Below are 15953 nucleotides of genomic sequence, written 5' to 3'. Positions count from 1 at the left end.
AGTAGATATGAAAAAAAGTACTCCAATAATATATATAAAATAAATTTGACAAAATAAATAATTTAACTTAGATTTTTGAAAGAACAAAATTCATTTTACACGTAGATGAACACGAGTGTTCGATAATTTTCTCTCCAAACGGGATAAGTTAGAACTTTTTATTTCTATGAATAATGTTATAGATATTAAAACTTGGAACTTATGACCTCAATACGATTAAGCTCTTGAGAAAGAGCAATCGGATGTAAATCAATTCTGTTATACAAAATTGTATTTGTTTAATCAACAAAACATTAAAAAACCACGATTGATTTTTTTTAATATTAGACATATTGTATGGTAATTTGAAACAATAATCATTTCTTACTCCTTTGTTGGTTTGAAAATATATTTGTTATTATATTTAGAATCAAGTAAATATGCTTTGTTTGGGTGTTTCTAATATAAATAAAAAATAGTTTGTTATGTATATGTTTAAATAACTTAGATACATTTTTTTCAAATAAGGCTAAACAAATATGCATATTAATGCTGCAAACAAATTTACATTTCTGTTTCACCACCCATTGTATTTTATTAATGCACAGATCTGGAATATAAAAATGATGTCAGGAAGCTTTTTAATATATTTTATTCGGATATGAGAAAGTTATAAGTATATGCAGAGTGGTGTTTTTAAATTGCAGTAATTTAAAAATTATGCATATTACCGAGAGGTCCATTAAATTCCGAACAATTTGAATTTTAAACTTCAACAACATAAAATTTATGAATTAACGATAAAATTTCTAAAAAGAATAATACCATAAATAAATATGTATCTGAGCTCTCTTAATCATTAGTGTAGTTGGCCTTAGTGGCAATGATGGCTTCCAAGCGGCGGCAGAATATATGGCACCAGCTTCAGATATAGTTATTTGTTTTGTTACCCCAGTGCTGGCTGACAGTGACTTTGAGGATCTCAGTGTTTGGATGACAGACACCTGAGACCTTCCCCTCCGCATGCACCGAAAATGTGTGGTCGAGCTATTGATATCAAGGCTGTAGGAGAAGGGGGGGGAGTCAAAAGTGTAAAAAAGAGTTCAGAAGAGCTCAAAGGACTAATTCAAAAGAGTTCTGCAACAGAGGAGATGCTATTTCATTGCTAGTGCCAAAAGTGGCCTCTCCAGCCTTACAAGGCTCTTTCCACCAACTTTTTGAAAGTTTTCTGGACAGTATGGTGTGAAACTCCAAGATGTGTTGATCTTGAAGGAATTGTCCAGAGTTGTTTTCTTTCACACACCTGGGTTCAGTTTGGCCTTTTAGACAAAGCCCCTCTTCCTTTCCAACGTTTTGGACTTGCTGATTGCGTAGCCGTTGGTCCAGGAGACATCCAACTACATGGAGGTGGTGAATGGAAGTTTGTTGATCACGTTCAAGTGTCATTTTTTTCGACTTGTACTTTAGATGAAATGGTCAGATTTGTTTTGTTTGTAATTAAATGTTTATGTTCTAATATATCGAAGTATGAATTAATTTCAATTACTCAAACTTTATTGATTATTGAATGAGCAGGTTTTCAGATTAAAATGGACCACCCGGTACAATTGATTTCCCAAAATTAATGTTGCAATTTACCAATTTTTGGCTCTTACAATTAGGGGACCATTGTGAAGACAGTAATTATAACTAACCAACTCAAACTTACAATTTAGCCTCCAGCCTGATCCTGAACCTGTTTCAAGCCGGGATGAGGAAGTCCTTGTCCATGTTGGGCACTGCCTCAAAAATTGAAGCCTGCAAATAAACAGTATTATGTGCACGTTTATTGTACTCTCTCTCTAATCCATCGAGCTAGAAGGCCACATGTTCATTCATTTTAAACGAGTCTCCCTTGCAGTTGTTCTGGGCACATCAGACTCCTTGAAATCCTTGTCATCATCATAAGCAATTGATTTGAGAAACTTTTTATCCCAACAATCTCGTTAGGTGTAGGTCCAGTACGGAAGTGAAGAATAATGGCCAAACCCCGTTCGAATTCGGAAGACAACTCAAAGATTTTGTTTGTTTTCTTATGCCGTTATGTCCAAAAAATCCGCTGAGCACACATTTATAAAGATAGATATCAGGGTTGCTAAGATATTCTATATTTAAAATCTCCACATTGTAAGATAAAAAAAAAAGATTAAATGACTTTTTCTGTTCTTCAAGTTAATTGAAAAAAAAATAGAGTAGATTTATAATAGAAAAAGGATAAATACTTCATTCAACAGAGATCTGTCAAAAATATAAATACATAAGTCATATAAAAAAGTGTATTTCTACAGGACTATGTAAAATATTTGAAGACACAATTATTTATATTCATATTCTGAGAGATCATTTTTACTTTAAAACAACATGCAAGGGAAAATATTTTACGTAACTAAATTTTTTAACCAAAATATCGAATAATTTATTTTTATTTCATTTTGCTTCACATTAAGATTTTTCCCATAAATATCATAGGTTAACTCATTATTGAAATATATTGCTTTTACATGTTACTTTCAGAGTAATTACCTCTGTTTTTCATTAAATACTTCTAACAAATGTATTCTGAGCTTTTAAAAGGTAGTGTTTTGATATCATCTTGATATTATAAATATTTTGCTCTTGCAGAATGTAAAAAAGAGCAACCATCGAACGCTGACAAATTGAATTAAGTTTAAAAAGAAAGGAACATGGCTGTCTTGACATTTTGATAGATTAACTACAAGCAGATGTGATAGGGGAAAGTATTATATGAACATAAGCCCCACTTCGTATGTAGCAAGCGCATAAACACGAAATACCCCAATGTCGATCCTCAATTTTACTTTGAGTCCACCAAGAACTTAGACTTACAACTCCCTAAAAAAATCCTTAGATTTATTCCCCTTCATTTATGAGCACCCATCTCGTCTTTACTTTATATTTAGACATTTCTTCAACTTAGATGAAAATTCAGTTTAAAAACAAGGGTGGTAGGTAAGATTTAGTTTATGGAACTGTGGTGCCCACTTTCGTGTTTCGTTTTAAAAGAAAAAAGAAACATGGAAGGGTTATTTTTTAATAAGTGGTAAAATAACGTTGGCCAAAAATTAGAAAAAATTTAGTTCTCAGCTCATAGACCACTTAAGATAATTTGATATATGACAACAAAATGTTTGTTGGGTGATGTACACGTAATTGATAACAAAATGTGTAAACTGTTGTTGGATATTATTCATTAAACTTTTAAATATTATGCACTATACATTTAGAATTAAGAATCTGTTGGCATAGTCATCACATACGCCACCTAACGACCTCTACTTAACATTATTGATAGTTGTATCTATGCAAAGTCATATAAAATGTATGCATACATCAAAAAAATTGTGCAATATGCAAGTTTTTTTAAGAGTGCACTTTAATAGATAAAATGTAAGCATTCATTAATCATACATACTATTGATTCCAATACCTATATAAATATGGTTGTTTTGTATCGTATTATTGGTATTTCAAAATAAATTATTTATGTTGCAATGAAAGTTTGAAAGAAGAAACTTTAATTTTGATTTGTAACCGATAAAGATCACGTAGAAGCTAATTATAAAGTATTTACTAACCAGACACATATTCTACAGTGCCCAAGGATTTAAATTATTAGGGAGACCGTGTAGTACTCTTGTGGAGTATGGGGTGAAGCTAGACGTCCTAGACTGACTCAAAATGACGTCGAACTCAAACTGAAGAAAAATTGAAAGTTTGATTGTGAGCATTCTTTGAATTCTTTACGCGCCAGTGAAGGAGAAAGGGGATCCTTGGCGGGTTTCAAAAAAATGGAGGAGTGTACTCGGAAATTTCATAGATCTTAGCTTGGATCCGAACAATGAACAGTCGGAGGTGTAAACGGAATCAAAGATGGATAGAAAAAAAATTATAATAAATAAATATTTTTTTCATTTGTATAGTAATACTTATGTTTAATTATTAGTTACATCTGCAACGAAGTTGATCTAGATTATGTTTTTGCCTTTGTTTGTTTGTTTATTACTCACCGGTTTTACGCAAAAGTTAATGATTGATTTGATGCAACTAGGTGCAAATATTATATTTGGACACAGTAAGAGGCCATTTAATGTTGAGAGGTCAAGTAACATCAAACGTAAAAAAAATCATCGTATACCTTAACTTTAGAAATAATTTAGATACATATCTCAATTTGATTTTTGGTTGAGCTTTTATGTTCTAGCGAGTTTCCATTGTAGCTTAAATAATGTTTTCAACAATTTAATAATTAAGTCATTTTTTGACCCAATGTAAAATTATGTGATAGAAACATTCATCAAGATAAATTTTATAGAAATAAGGATTCGATTTCAAAAAAACAAACAAACTGTTAACCTATTTAATTTATAACTATTTAGCACTACAAAAACATTTCAAAGCCATAATGTATCTATTTTTGTAAAACAAAACATAAAAAATGCATAATGAACCATAACTTTGGAAAAAATTAATACGAAGCTCAATTTGATTTGAGGGAAGGGTTTCAATCTACCAAGTCCCCATTTTAGTTTTTCTTAAATATTCATATTCTTTCTACGATCAACTGTAATTTTAAAAAGAAGGGATGAGCGCTCATCCAACTTTTTGAAGGCGTGTGCTGTTTTCTTTAGTTACATTCAATACATAAAAGTGAAATGAAGAAGTTATTCAGGTTATATGCTCATCAATTAATTATAATTATAACTAACTAACCAGAATTGGTCGCTCGAACACGAGTTGTACTGAAATCTTAGTAAATTGGTACTTTAGACTCCACAATTTGGACTAGAAAAAAAAATTGTCAAATTTGGGAATTTCTTCAATGTGAATGACTCATAACTCTACGACTAGAATTCACCGTTAGATATACAAGGTACAGATTTTAATAAGACTTAAGATTTGAAATTCACTAATTCACGTGCCTAAAACAGACAACTTGACTTTGACTCGTACTTGGAGATGTGGGACTTTAATTTAGAGTCTTCACTCGAGCTTAGCTTCCGATATTTGAGGTTCTACTAGATCTCTAGAAGTTACAAGTGTACATCTCTATTTGTAAAATATCCATAAATCGACATACTCGTTACATTAATTTTTATTTAATATATTTCGAAAGAATTCTATTAAATAATATTCTTCCTCACATACAACTGTTAACATGGAACTGAACTCTGTTTGCTCTTGAATTTGACTTATATAATGTATATGATTTAAAGTAAGTCATTTGACTGACTCAAAGAAAAAAATAACGCCCTCGTTCAAACATCTTCAACAGCGTCGGTGATGTCAATAATAGGTTGTACTTAATACAATATTTTTGCAAATTCATCAGAATATTTTTAAATTTAATACTACATTATCAACGATTAGACGATCGCCAAATGACTGTATAACAATTGAAAAATCATCACAAAATACAAGTCATCTGGTGCCCTATATGAAGTGATCCATGATGTATATCCATGAAGTATTCCAGGTGTATCCATATAGCATAGAACATGGATACAGGTGACACTGTTTATAGTTATCCCTGATGTATATATATGATTTAAAAAATAATAATGTTGTGGTATTAATGAAATAGGGCAGGCTTGTGAAAATAGCTTCGAACGTGTACATAGTGCTCCCTGATGTATATAATATTAATATTTTTGATATTATAAATAATAATTTAGTTTAATTATTAGAATATTGGAAGCGTGTGCATGTTTAACAAGGGCACTGTGTCTGTTCGTCTTTGTCATTGATGATTGGTTTTTGGACGTCATAATTTATGTATGTACATTTAGAGTATATCTTTAGGTTTGAGTAGAATATAAACGCTGGTATGTTAAAATGAATTTTGCTTGTTTTTATTAGTAAGTGGTCTTAAGACTAAAATACTCATCAGTCATCCCAACATACTTCATATATATTTTCTCAAAGTATTCTTATTATTTTTTTTATTCTGGAGGAAAGAACATGTCATTTGAAATGATATAATAAGTATTTTTGTATTGAGTAGTTACATACGTGTGAGTGTTTTTATGAAAAATGAAAAGTAATAATTAGCAGTTCTAACTGAGTTATCTTCTACATTATTGAAAAAAAATATATTTGAACCCCCGCCTAATTACTCCGGGTATTGAGTAAAATGTTTTGCAGAACAAAGATAGTCAATATATAGACAATATATTTTGTTTCTTGATTCTTGATTTCTAGATATTTGAAAAAGAATAAAAATACTTAAAGTATTCATTTTCATATCTTTGGTTTAAATAAACATTACTCTTAACTTCCTACAATGGATATTCTGCTTGTAATATTATATACTTACTATTTCATGTCTTAGGTTTGCTTTTTTTTCATAGTGTTTAAAAAAAAATTTTTAATAAATTAAAGTTGTACTCCTAAGTATAATAACATCAACTCTTGCTTCCTTCAATCTAAACAGATGTTTCATTAAGGAAATGATGGCATTTTATTATGTAACTAATTTTGTGTTGATCACTATTTTTGACAGAAGACTATAGTACCATCCAGTTCAGCCTCCTTCTGGTCCAGTTTAGTCCTGTCTCCTCAAAGTTACATATAAAATTGAATCTGAGATGACGTGCCTCAACTTTATTTCTTCTTTTAATAATCAGTTCTAGTGCTGACAGTCCAATAGACCAACGGTGATATGAACCATTCCCAAGAATTAGTAGGATCACTCCTAAGACTAGACTGGACGGAATAAACAAGGACTGACAAAATACTATATGTGACCATCAAGATACAATTTTAGTGTTCCGTGAGTTAATACAATTTGACTGAGTGGAGTGAAACAAATGTTCCATCCAAAAAATCGTACTAATTGCCTTGGAAAATTTACATTTATAAAATTTTTTTGTATTTAAGTCTGTATGTATGAAAAGACGTCACTGGGTGACTGTATATAATCCTCCCTGATTTGTATGCCAATACATGGTGATATAAATCGTATTTATTTTTAGATGCTTTGCTTTTTTTGAATTGGTAATGTGAAGAATTAATTTTCTATTCCTCAGCTGTTGTCACTATTATTTACTTCTGTAGGGGTGAACCTCCTTTTCTACTAACTTCAATTATGTTCAAAACCGGATTCAACATTCTTGTGTGCTCATAAAAGATAAAGAGTAAGTTTAAGGATGTGTTGCAGAGTTATATTTGGAAGTCTTGTTGGACTCGACGTTTGAGTAAATTTGGCCTTTGTCTTTTTTTATTTTCTTCTCCCCTTCCTCCCTCGTCACCACTAATTGATGTTAATGTAATAAAACGTCATGAGAGCTATGCTGTTGAGATAAGGTTTCTTTTTCAACGAGTGAAAGTACTCCCTGGTCAACAAGTCATATTAAAAAAATCATCAATCATTTAGTATTATTTTTTATTCTTGAGGAAAAAATGTCTAAGTATTGAGTGAGTAGCTATGTCTGAGTGTGATCATGAAAAACAGATTATAACACTTAGGAATGCTTGAGTAATTATTTTCTTTATTATGAAAACAAAATGTGTATATTCATCTTAGCCTAATAGCTCCGGGTAATGCCGGGTATCAACGTATGTATTGATAAAGATCAGTTGATTCTACCAATCTCTGATCACATAAACAAATACAGAGCATTTTAATATCAACAAAATTCTACAATCCCTATTCAACAAGACATCCTATTTACAGCTATTGATTGTATTTTTTTTTTCATAGTAGTAACATGCCGAAATGATGTTTTTTTTTTGTAAAAGCATCTCTGCCTAATATAAAAGGCTTTTAATATAATAACTTAATTATATTCTAAATTGATTGATTGTCAGACATGTAAATAATAATCTGGATTTTATAATGATACTCTAATTTATAGTTTTTATGTACCAGGCGTTAGGATCAAATCGGTGCTTGAGTGCGATGGAGATTTTGTTATATTTCAGCTGTCTGTGGCGTCTCATTTTTGTCGGCTAAAACGTTGTTGTGTCAACAAACTTTAGTAGAGTTTTAGGACTCATGTCAACAACAGCTCCAGATATAAAGAAGATTGAATTTAGTGCACAATAAAATAAAGATTTCAAATCTGGAGGTCTCAAATATCTTATTAGATCAGCCTTAAGTACGGCAACAAGACTCAGCACCTTGTCTCATGTCGCTATTGTAGCTGAGTGAGCACATCCATGACTGAATTGATAAGGAAATATGGCTTCCCAGCAGTCCAGATTTAAATCTGATGTATTATATTGTCTGGGCTAATTGAATCTAAAACAAATCTCCATCAAGGAGACAATTACCAACATCTCAAGGAACTACCTTCTCCACGCCTCCTCCTCCTTCCGGTCCAGGATCCTGTCCATGATTAATGCTGGAGGCAAATACATCAAATTAGCTCTTTTTGAATATTCATGGAATAATCCTATGAAAAAGTGACAATTGAAAGTTTTTTGAAAAATGCACTGGTTTGATCTAAACACCCTGTCCTTTAAATACACACAAGTCCATGTTACGATACATTTATTAAATATATATTTATTTTGTATATTCTTGTTTGTATATTTAACAGCAATGATTGTATGTAGGCTTATTGCTATACAAGTCACTAGTGCACAGAATGAATCCTAATAACAAATACGTATCCATGTAATATGTATGTTTCGTAAGCATTTATGATTATTGCTCTTACTAATGCTCAAGCTTACATCTGTATCATTCTAAGACCTCATTTGTATTTCTTTGTTTCACAGGATTCTGCAAATATGTTAAGCTATCTTATTAGATAAATACACAAATATATATTTCTTTCTTTTTACGTCGACCACATACCATTGACCAAGCGGCAAAAAATATATAGTAACCCTTTAAATTTACATGAAGAATATGAACTTAGCATCTCTTGTTAGAGATTTCATAACGTTGTAAATCTACTTTTATCTTTTCTTTTTTTATCAGTAAGGGATAAAGTAAGAACATAAACTGGATTATAGTGATTATTAGAATTACTAATCAGATATGAAGTAGAAACAGTATATGGTGATATACCGAGGGGTCATTGAAATATTAAAATTTTAAATTTTAAACTTCTACAAGATATAATTAATAAATTAACTATAGAATTTCTACAAAATTAATACAATAAATCGATGTGTTACTGTTTAATGATAATGATGGCTTCAGGCGGCGAGGGAAGGCCAGGTAGCCCCTGTGGATGTAATTCTCTGTCATGGCGTCCTATTCATGGCTGACATTGGCTTTGATGGCCTCAATGATTGGATGCCAGGCACTGCAGGGCTTCCCTCGACATGCACCCAAAAAGTGAAGTCACTAAGGTTGGCGTCAGGTCTCTAGGAGGGCTAAAAGTGTCAAAAAAGAGTTCAAAATAACTCAAAAACTCATTCAGAAGGGTCTTGCAACGGATTAGATGGGGTTCTTTCATTGCTGGTGTCAAAAGCAGCCTCTTCACCCTCACAAGGTACTTTCTACTTGCTTTTTTTTCCATACGATATTTTGATTTCAGATAAGATTTTTTATTTTTAATTATAAACTTTTAACTCATAATTATAAATTATTGTACATTGTTCTAGTTTAACGTATCTGTTATTTCTACGATACTTACACAGGCCATCCACTGACAAATAGTGGTGGAAGTTAGGCAATCCCTATTCTTAAGAATGAATTCTCCTCGGGACTAACTATTCCTAGGATGAGCATTCTCGGTGAGTGACTTGCTTCCAGATTAACTTTCTCCGTAATGAACAAGCTTCGGAATGATCTTGTCTTGGGGTGAAAAGAGGCAAGTTAACTTTCTGTAGCGTTAAACTGTGCTATCTGGTTTGGATTGTATAAAAAAGCTTACAGATGAAAGTTATAATCTGGTGACATTGTAAAAATAGATTCATTATCTTCCAAAATATGTTTTAAATTATGTGTATGTATGTGCGATTGGATTATGCTGGATGTCGTTATAAAGAAATATTTCGTACTAAAACTTTTTTTAGAGCGTTTGGGATTGTTTGATATTAGTCTCACTTTTTTCTATTTGATCGATAAATATTACTAAAGGTTATATTACAGTGCACATGTATAAATAAATGATTTTCTTATAAAATCTTGATCTTATGCAATTATAAATTCCTTATAATTGTATTACCTACATTCCTTGACAATAATTAGAAAAATATATATAGGTCAACTTTATTGTAACATTCAGATAAAGTAAGCATACAGTGTACGAGGTAAAATCGTGTACTTGATTTTAATTTAATCTGGATTAATTTAAGTTGAATATTTTAAAATACTAGGTTATGTAATTAAAAGTAGGAACGATTCCTGTTAATATACTAGAAAAACAAGCTTTCAAAAATCAACAGTTATCAGTTTGAGGCAAAAAAATAATATGGTGTCTGATTTTCTCCTCCCACAAGTGATTATCAAGGAGATCATGAAGGTTGTAGGGTGGTCCCAGAGTCTGGTTTACAAGATTAAAAGTATGGTGGCCTCAGGTTATAGGTGTAAGAGGTACCCTGGCACCAGTAGACGCCGTAAAATCGGAATCATGGAGGATGTGGACACCTCAGTCACAAGACATCTGACCAAGTCGATAAAGGAATCATGCCACATTGTTATTGGACTTGACAATACCGTTACCAATTGGGCCTCAATGCCTCAGTGGAGAGGCGGTGTATGGCCATGTCCAAGGTCTCTATCGAGAAGTTTTGTGGTGCATTTAGGTGAATGTTGGAGGTCATAGTAGCAGCCAAAATAAATCATTTTGAAATATTAGAAGATATATCAATAAAGAAAAGTCTGATATGAGGCCTGATAATTTACACCATGAGTATTGTTCGTGGAAACTTTTTTTTGTACTATTTAGAATAATAACGAAAGTTTTTGAAATATTAGATTATATGTAGGGACGGGAAATACGCAACTTTTCACTTCTTTAATTATATTTAGTTATAGGACAATGAGCGCATTCGGCGTATTAAAATTAGCTACTCCACATAACTTATACAAAAATGTTGTACAATTGTTTTCTCAAACAATTTAAACTGTGCACATTTTTACTTCTTTTTTTAACTAATTCCCCTTAAATGTACATGAAACAATATTTTCTTATAGTGAGTATCCAAGCATAAAATTTATAATTTTTGAAAGTCCCCACACATTGCAAATGTAATTTAACCAACCAAAATGTGCATATGTTCAATATCTCAAACTAGATTGGTTTATTGATTCTAAATATATAAATTACTATTATTTCTTAAAATATAGGTTATTAAGATGGCTTTATAAAAACATTGTAAATGAGAACCTTTATCAAACCCTCAAAACTTTTATAGAACTGAAATTTCAAGCTGGTAAAAATAAATTTTTCTTCAAAATTTGTGGTCATGCCTGTTCCACGTAGTTATGGAATCACCCGTATAAGATGTTATTTTAATTTTGTTAATGATACTAAAAAGTTATTTAACCAAAAGTAGAATGGGAGAAAATGCATTATTATGGGTTTTCAAAATAGTTTCCGCGTAAAATGTATCATTGCAAAATAATTTATAACAATGTGACTATGATAATGGTGAAATTTTCTAGAGTTTTTATTCTTTTTATAACTTAATTCTCTCATGTACTTTTCAAATAGATACATTATGTGTTTGAAATGTTCATAACCGTCCTAAATAATTATAAGCTTTAACACGTCATTGCTTTTATTGTTTGACACACACTTTCCTCCAAACCGCCACAGAAAAAAGGCCCAAAATTATCTGGCATTTTGCTGAAAATTCAATCACACCAATTGCTATTTATCTCTTAAGTCCTCCTTTACTATCATTGTCATATTATCTCTACAATTTTTAAAATCAATTATATATATATATAATTCATTTTAAGATCCTACTTAGAGTTTTATTCCATAATGTATAATTATAATATTGCTTTATAATATTTTATTAAAAGCGTAGCTATATATTTGTATATGAGAGCCAAAACATTTTATATAAATATTAATATGGGCAATATATATGTATATATATACATGACAAGCGATCAACAAGAAATTGTATTCTTGTTCTTTTGGAACAGAGCATATGTATAGTATAGTATATCATGAATAGATATGTGTCTGAGCTCTCTTAATCATTAATGTAGCTGCCCTTAGCGGCAATGATGGCTTCAAGTGGAAGCTAAAGGCCTTTGTCATGGGGTCCCAGTGCTGGCTCATAGTAAAATATAGCTGAATCGAGCGAATAGAACAAACTCCTGTCTCAAATACCATATGTAATTATGAAACTTCTTTATGACAACCTTTGCTAAATCTTTCAACTTGATTTCATTCGCTCTATTCAGCAATGTTTTAGACGATGATCAAAGGAAGAATATTGCCAAGAAATTATATATTTTGACTAAAAACCGGACAGCTTTAGAATAGACAAACCTATATTTTAGATTATAACTGAAAAAAGTAAATTAGATAATCTTATCGGTAAAGAATCCCATTTTTTTAGCCATACTGAATATAGGGTAAGATTTGCTTCACAGCCTGTTGCATCCTGGTCAGAAAATGAAGACTACATGAAAGCAAAAAATTATATAAACAAGAGAGGAATAAAAATTATGAACGACTATGCGAACATAATACCTTAAAATCCTAAGTAGAGACAGTATCTCCTTCAAGCCGTATAATATAATAGGCAATGATTTGACTATTTGAAAAAGAATGGCTTCAATAACTAAATGGATAATAAAAAATAATCACTTTTTCGTGAATTTATGTTTTTATTTATAAATGTCCAAGAAAATATGGAAAATAATATATAATTTGCTTTTCAAATTGGCATTAGAAAAAATGTTTTTAAATCAGAAATTGAGATAAGTAGGTAAATATGAATATGTTTTCCGCAAAATATGGCTAAATATATAAAAATTAACAGTGACCGATGTGAGTTTTAAAATTTAGTACTGCAATTCGCGCATCTAATTTTTTTTCTTTGCCTGCATTGTACTGAGCAATCTTGATACTTAGATAATCAAATATATAAAAAGTATTATTCAAATATGCTTATATTTTAGTTTAATGTCTTTTTGGGGATTCAATAGAGTGGTTTATCATACTTTTTTTCCAAAAACTACGCAAGATTATCAAAAAAGGAATTTTGGTAAAATTTTAAGACCGATGAGTCATGGTATAGGACATACTAATATCCCCCAAAACAATGATTTTCGAGCTTCTCACATCTTAAAACATGGGAAAAAATGCAAAAACATATAAAAATTTAAAAAAGTATATTTTGAATAAATCTAATGCCACATGTATTTCCGTAATCTTAGGAAATCTGTAAATATTGATATACTTAACAATTTCTAATAAAACTTGCAACAAAAAATTTATAAAAAATATTGAACTTAACTGTTTTCTTTGTGCAAAGGTACAACTTTATTTAATTATTTTTAGTTTACTCAACTAACTAGAATGAATTGATTTTTATATAGTGCAGTGCTCAAACTACAATAACCAATCAATTGAGTGAATGACAAGGCTAAAAAATAGATTAAAAAGAGAAATTATACCAGATTAATAAGTAATTAATTAATGTTAGACTGAAAATAAAAGTAAACAGACAAATAAAAACAGTTATAAATAAAATAGACATTTATTGTCATCATTTTGTAAACATATTACAGGATGTTTTAAGGAAAAATAATTAAAATTCTCGAATATCTTAATTTGTATCAGAAGAGAAGTGTGTAAATTTGTAAAAATAAGCAAATTAAATTTAAGTGCAATTTATCTAATGTACAGGATTCCGCAGCAAAACTTGGACTGAATGACTGATTTTAGAAAATATCAATTATTTTACTTTTTGATAAATAATTTTGAAATTTGTATAACAAACCCTTGAGGCATTACCTTTGTGAACATGTTCACTCAATATGGCCGACTTCATTAGCAATCACAGTCTCCACAGAGCGATGGAAAGTCTTGCATGAGTTGATAATGAACTTCTCGGACAAGTTGTTCCACTCCTTCTAAATGGCGGCCTTCAGGGAGTCCACATTCACGTGAGATTTCTAGTTAGCCTTTTTCTCCAAAGTGCTCTACACAGCAAAGTCCAACAGGTGCAAATCCGGTGAAGATGATGGCCGCCTGTCCTTGGGCCAAAAATCAGCATTGTCGTCGGCGCAGAACTTCTGGCATTTGGCCAATGTGTGTGAGGGTGGACCATCTTGGGTCCACACATAGTTGTCTTTTGGGTAGGTGGCCTTGAGCCATGGCAGTATGGTGAGCCTCAGCACTTTTTAGTAGGCCTCCTGGCCGATTTTCTCCCCAGCCTTAAAAAAGAAGGGAGGCATCTTCTTGCTGTTGGACGCCACGACCCCCAGGACCATTGTTTGGGCTTGATATTTTGTAAGGAACACCCCCTTCACCTTCCCAGGTGATCCCCCAAGCCAATGGTTGTTCCGACGGTTGTAGACCTGGTCCACGGAAAAATTTTCTTGTCAGATAAATTTTTTACTGTTAAATTGTTTTTCCACTTGGGAATTTCAAGAATAATGTTACAGGAATATTAAAATATTCTATATTTCCCGAAATCTTGGGTAAAATATTTGAGTTCCTTACTATAACACATGTACTGAAAAGTCCCGGGCTTAACAACGAAAACATGTTGTTTTTTTCATTCAAAATTCCTTGTATCCATAAATATAATTTTCATCAAGATCACCACAATAACTCTAGCCCCACTCTTTCATTAATATGCCAATTTTATAAAAAGATTGATCCTTTGTATCAAAATAGTTTTCTGTTTAAGCGATAATCTCTTCATTGGAGAAAAATTTGTTACCAGCATGGATTTCTTTAGGTCTTTGAACAGCCAGTAGTCGCTGGGAGCCAAAACTGGTGAGTAAGGTGGATGCAGAAGCAGTTCATGTAGTTTTGCTATTGTTTTGATTGACTCGTGACAATAATTTTAAAAATTTATTAATGACTGTCTTGCTTTTAGGGGCATTGGAGGGGGTTCACCTGTTGCCGTCCATTCAAACGATGATCATTTAGATTCGGAAGTAAAGTGATTAATTCTTGTTTCATCCCGATACCGACGCAAAAATTTCGGTTTGTTACGTTGAAATATAGCCAAATAATGATCAGGATCATCAGTACATTTTTGTTTTTGGTCAAAAGTTAGCGAAAGCAGGACTCAATTTGAACAGAGTTTTCTTATAGACAAATACCAATGTTATATAAAAGCAACATGTTCTTTTGATATATTTACAATGGAAGCTAACTCACACAACTTCCCTTTCTAATTATCCAAACGATTTTGTTGATCTTTGTTTATGTTTTCTGTTGTTACCGACACATTTGGAAGTACACTGTGTGATGCAACATTGGTTTCTCTGTGACCACGTTTCAAGTCATTGCTTAGCTTGAATGGTATTTTTCTCCAATAAGAAACAGTGTAAATTTAAGTTTAGCTCAACAACTCATAAACTAAGGAACTGACTGTAATTAAATTTTTACAGCTACCTTATTACATTGGTACTAATGAGGTGAATTAAAAAAAAGAACACCATTTATTTGTGTTTTCAGCCGATACAATAAACTTATTTCGACAAAAAATTTACTGTGAAGTCTCATGTATCAGCTGTCCTTATTTTTATGATGCTCCACGCAAGGACTGTAGGGAAAAAATTAAATTCTTTATAGACGGTTTGTGGATTGTCCAAGTGTTCAAATTATAAAACAATTTATTGTCATAAATGCAACGGGACTAGATACTCCGGAATTAAAATGCACAAAAGCACTGGTTTTGTTTGGACTTTCAAAACGAAATGGATCCCCAGGAAAGACAAAGGCATTGGAATTACCGTTTTCGAATTCCAAAGCTCTTTTTGCCGACCAAATTACCAATCATGAATTATTTGCTGAGGAAATAAGAGC

General features: G+C 31.5%; 1 protein-coding gene across 2 annotated transcripts in view; it reads left to right on the top strand.

Moving 5' to 3' along the window:
- The window catches only part of LOC121129916 (gonadotropin-releasing hormone receptor), a 50874-nt gene that overhangs the window by 13244 nt on the left and 21677 nt on the right, over positions 1 to 15953 (top strand). The gene's annotated exons all lie outside the window — the stretch shown is intronic.

This window comes from Lepeophtheirus salmonis, chromosome 14 (genome assembly GCF_016086655.4).
Source record: "Lepeophtheirus salmonis chromosome 14, UVic_Lsal_1.4, whole genome shotgun sequence".
In the NCBI taxonomy this organism is placed as follows: Eukaryota; Metazoa; Arthropoda; class Copepoda; order Siphonostomatoida; family Caligidae; genus Lepeophtheirus; species Lepeophtheirus salmonis.
Note: the sequence above shows the minus strand (reverse complement) of the source record. Positions and strands in the feature narration are given on the sequence as shown.